Consider the following 5693-nt stretch of genomic DNA (forward strand, 5'->3'; position numbering starts at 1 on the left):
AGCCTGACACTAAAGCCGTAAAATATTTCCGACAATAAAGATTTTTTTTTTAAACTTGAAATGTTTGAATTGAATTATCTAATTTGAATGATTTTTACAATGTCATAATAAAAGAATATTATCATACAAATAAAGGGAAGTAATTCAATGAAACAGACATTTCAAAATCTAATTAAAGAGTTGTGCCCTCTGTAGTAAAAAAAAAAAATATACAAAATTGTTAAGAGAATTAACCAGTAGATTTTTGATCAACCGACACATGGAATTTGTACACGTGCTCGGACAAACATACAGTAGTTGGTTGTTTATATAAACAATAACATGAATGAAATGACCTCTATCTGATCGTTGTTATTGTTTTTATACCGCCAAATGGGTGACAAGTTATCACACGAGTTTCTCTATCATATTGTAAACGTTTAAATTTACACATGATTTTCTGTGTGTTGGTTGACCAAGCGGTAGAACAGTGGGTACTTAACTTAGACACATACCATCGATAGTAAATCCTGTGTATTTTGCTATGTTTACCAATCATTGCCATTGTTTACATTATGACGACTGTCCGAGAGGCGTGGTTATCTATCTGTCTATAGTTAGTTCCAACCGCAATCCTCGGATTGATGAAATTCCACGAATTTTATTTTTTTTAAACTCCGTCAACAAATATGTGACCCTCCGCCTCAAAACGGTATTAAGTCGGGATGGTTAAGATGTTGAAAATTGAATTTATAGCCAGAAATATCAGACTTGTGATGAGTTTGTATGTTTTATTGAGGAGAATGGATACCATATTTTAGGGTGGTAATGCCAACAATTTATATTTTTGACCAGTTTAACATTTAATTCGGATTTTAAGCATCTCGTTCGCTCCGACATAATACCGTTTTGAGACGATGGGTCACAAATGATAACAGGATATTAAAAAATCTTTTTTTTTAATTATGCCTTTCGCCATGACATCATAAGACATCGTCGCCTTGGCATTCCACGAAGGAATATAGATAACTCATCAAACAAGATGTCTGATGTCAACAGGAATCACCCATGTTGTCGCAGTGAGAAAATTGGGGGTTAATAATCTTGCTCAAGGAAAAAAAACGAAAGTGCCTGAAGCGGGGCTCGAACTCGGAACTTTCCGAGTCACAGTGCAATGCTACCTTAACCACTCGGCCACTTCGCCCTCCGCCAGTCAATATCGTTCTAATTATACTCTTAGTAGGCGCAGGCGCTCGCTAGTCACATTCCATAAGCACGCCGAAAAAAAAAAAAAATTCGCCAGGAAACGTACTCACACTCACACACTAGTCTCAAACACACACGGTTACACACAGAACATTAGATAAACAATTCAACTTCAGCCAACATTACACACATGCAGTGGATGAGTGAGATTAGCCTATCATAGCACACTCGAGTTATAGGTGGCATTGGCCTATATAGATAGTATGCGCTTGGCTAAGAATCTCACAACATGGCAATCCGGAAATATAACGGACCAACCCACAAAACTATGTGTAACCATGATCGTTTGCAGTTTAGCGAGAATTACTCATAAACGTGGGTGGCAAAAAACAATAACAAAGACCTGAGTGACGTCATCTTCGTTCTATCTATAGATGGTATGTGCTTGGCTAAGAAACTCACAACATTGCCATCCGGAAGTATAACGGACTAACACACTAAACTATGTGCAACCTTGACTTATAGTTATAGTCTAGTTGATACAGTTTTGTGAGAATTACTCATAAACGCGGATGGCAAAAATCAATAACAAAGACCCGAGTGACGTCGACATAACTGCCGTTCTCTGGAAAAACTCGTATTTAAAGAAAATTTGGCCAGAAAACTCGTCCTTCAAATATCTATCGATTTAAATGACCCTCATCTTGGCAAAAAAACAAAACAAAACAAAAAAAAAAAATCCCCAAAAAACACCCTCAAACTTGGAACTTAAATAAAGACTTCACGAAGTCCCAGGTTCAAGAGTTTTGTTTTATTTTTGTCAAGATGCAGGTCATTTAAATCGATCAATGTTTGAAGGACGAGTTTTCTGGCCATTTCTTTATTTTTAAAAACATGTTTTGATAGAATGAAGATGACATCACGTCACACTGGTCTTTGTTCTTGTTTTTTTTGGTGGTTTTTTTTTTTTTTTTTTTTTTTTTTGCCATCCGCGTATATGAGTAATTCTCACTGAACCGACTATAAACGTTCATGGATACACACAGTTTTGTGTGGTGGTCCGTTATACTTCCGGATGGCAATGTTATGAGCTTCTTAGCCAAGCGTATAGATAGTATGCAGATGACGTCACTCTGGCCTTTGTTATTGTTTTTGCCATCCGCGTTTGTGAGTTGTTCTCACTAAACTGTATTAACCAGACTATAAAAGTTCATGGTTGCACAGAGTTTGTGTGTTAGTCCGTTATACTTCCGGATGGCAATGTTGTGAACTCCTTGGCCAAGCGCATACTATCTATATTATCTATAGATAGTATGCACTTGGCTAAGAAGTTCACAACATTGCCATCCGGAAGTATAACGGACCAACACACAAAACTGTGTGTAACAATGATAGTTTATAGTCTGGTTAATACAGTTTAGTGAGAATTACTCATAAACGCGGATTGCAAAAAACAAAAACAAAGGCCTGAGTTACGTCAAATTCGAGCTATCTATTGACCGGACTATAAACGTTCAACGTTACACATAGTTTTGTGTGTTTGTCCGCCGTCACATTTCCGGATGGCAATGTTGTGAGTTTCTTAGCCAAGCGCACAGCATCTGTAAGAGTTTTTCCAGACAGTGAACTGGTTAGTCACGGTGTGATAATTATAACGTAGATTGAAGAACGTCCCTCTTGTGGCAAGGCTCAGGTGCCGTAACAGCAAGGTTCCAAATGTAAAGGTAGCCTCGCGTAATAGTCGGGTTCTGGATACATCCCCCCCCCCCCCAGTTTTCTTTTCTTATATCTGAATATTTATAATATGCGTTTAGGTACAATACTCACAACATCGGCCTGTCGGATTTATCCTACCAACACACAAAACTATAATATGTAACGTTTATGGTCTGATTGACAGAATTTAATGAGAACTAATCATTAAAATGGTTGTCTAAAAGCAACGACAAAGAGATGAGCACCGCCATTTTCGTTCCATCTATAGGAATTATCCTTTAAATGACTTATAGATAGTATGCGCTTGGCTAAGAAGTTCACAACATTGCCATCCGGAAGTATAACGGACCAACACGCAAAATTGTGTGTACCATGAACGTTTATAGTCTGGATAATACAGTTCAGTGAAAATTACTCATAAACGCGGATGGCAAAAAACAATAACAAAGACCTTAGTGATGTCATCTTCGAACTATCTATAGGAATTATGCTTTAAATAACTTATAGATTTATGCGCTTGGCTAAGAAGTTCACAACATTGCCATCCGGAAGTATAACGGACCAACACGCAAAATTGTGTGTACCATGAACGTTTATAGTCTGGATAATACAGTTCAGTGAAAATTACTCATAAACGCGGATGGTAAAAAAAAAAACAATAACAAAGACCTGGGTGACGTCAACTTCGAACTATCTATACTATTTTCCCATAATTACATAATCTCAAATTCAATATTTAACCCATCTTTGATTGCTAGGAAAAATGTATTCATGTTATGGTAATATCACAAGATCTTGACAGCCTCAAAACTCTGGCCCAGGACCGCGACCAATGGAAACAATTAACAACATGGATGGAGAGAGCAGCTATTCTCATCGACTATGACTGAATCACACAATTGTGACCCATCGTGTCAAAACGGTATTATGTCCGAACGAACCAATTTCTTTACAGCCGAATTAAATGTTAAACTGGTCAGAAATATAAATTGTTGGCATTAGCACCCTAAAATATGGTATCCATTCTCTTCAATAAAACATACACAACTCAACACAAGTCTGATATTTCTGGCTATAAAATCAATTTTCAACATCTGAACCATCCCGACTTAATACCGTTATGAGGCGAAGGGTCACAATTCTCAGCAAGCGTCATTCAGACTGCGAGGCTTACTACTACTTACTACCTACTTACTTATGGTAATGTTAAGTGGAAACTATCAACTTATGGACTTCTAAACTTGTTGAAAACCTGTACAAAGCTCATGGTAGAAAGTAAAAAAAAAAAACAGAAATCAACATCATCATCATCATCATCATCATCATCATCATCATCATCATCATCACCATCATCATCATCATCATCATCATCATCATCATCATCATCATCATCATCATCAACATCATCATTATCAACATAACCATCATCATCATCATCATCATATCACATCATCACATCATCATCATCATCATCATCATCATCATCATCATCACATCATCATTATCAACATCACCATCATCATCATCATCATCATCATCATCATCATCATCATCATCATCATCATCATCATCATCATCATCATCATCATCATCATCATCATCACCACCATCATCACCATTTATAATAATAATAAGTAATTCATATAACTCCTGATTAGTAGACATGATAATATTATGATTAGGTTAGTTTGTGCGGCTATGTGGTCTAGTGGTATGACACTCGCTTTCGGATTGGAAGGTCATGGTTTCGAGCCTCGCGCTCGGCGCATAGTTGAGGCCTTGGCAAAGGCTCTTAACTCACTTTCTCTCACCGTACTCAGGTGTAAAATGAGTACCTGACCGTTAACAGCGCTGTCTTTGTCCGAAAAATTGTAATATTGCCTAACAGGCGTTATGTTCCGTCCTACATGTTAAATGTTGCTGTTGTCCAGGGACCCCTTGTAAAGCGCTTTGAGCACATTTAGTGGATATTGCCCTTTACAAAGCTCAATTTTTTAATATTCTTTTTTTAGTTTTATTCATTATAGATTATGTTTTGATTTGTCTTCTGTCCTCTCCATTGCCAAACTGTCTTATTAAATAAACATTGAATCGTGAATCTTGTCTTCCGGCGTTTCTCTCCTCACTTACTCAACCACGCCGTCATCTGACACACATACTCATCCACTCACAAACAAACTCACATACACGCATGTGCGTGTGGAAACACACACACACTAACACACACAAACTAACACACTACAACCTAATGCAAGGTAATATTACCGATGAACAACACACACACAACACACACACGCCAAAACCCCGCCCCCTGCTACGCGTGCTTCGCGATCACTCATCCAATGAAACGTGACCTTGCTCCGTGTCAATCTATATTTAGCACAGAACAGCTGATCGCTGGTATTCTTTGTCGACGAAGGTTACAAACCTTCTTGTTTACAACTAGGTAGCGCGCGACCGCTTTTCGCAGCAGACGACGCAGTAATGGTCGGTAACTCAACCTGCAATCACAGTCAGTCTTGATTATCACCTCTCGTTTCTTTACGATTCAAATTCAATAATAATTATGTGAACAATCTTTAAGTTCTTGTTATCGCAAACACATCTTGATACGAGGTAATGTGTTATCAGTTTCATTTTCATCTACAAGCACATCGCCTAGAAAGCTTACTTCTACTTCTACGATCACCTCTATCGACAAAAGATCGATAAAAATAACGATAAGTAAGACGGATCTAAAAGATGTTTGTTGTTTTTTTCGCTGATTCCGTTTCCCTTTGTGGTGGTGGATG

General features: G+C 37.7%; 1 protein-coding gene across 5 annotated transcripts in view; it reads left to right on the plus strand.

Annotated features, from left to right (window-relative positions):
• Positions 1-5303: 5303 nt before the first annotated feature.
• Positions 5304-5693, plus strand: part of LOC144959870 (monocarboxylate transporter 9-like) — a 117145-nt gene continuing 116755 nt past the window's right edge. The window contains exon 1 of one of the 5 annotated variants that reach the window (XM_078892680.1): positions 5304-5388. The gene's annotated coding sequence lies outside the window, so the exon portion shown is untranslated. The other 4 variants (XM_078892676.1, XM_078892678.1, XM_078892679.1 and 1 more) reach the window with 4 other exon arrangements.

The sequence above is a fragment of the Berghia stephanieae genome, chromosome 14, assembly GCF_034508935.2.
Source record: "Berghia stephanieae isolate SIO BIC M18660-M18661 chromosome 14, UCSD_Bste_1.3, whole genome shotgun sequence".
Lineage (NCBI taxonomy): Eukaryota > Metazoa > Mollusca > Gastropoda > Nudibranchia > Aeolidiidae > Berghia > Berghia stephanieae.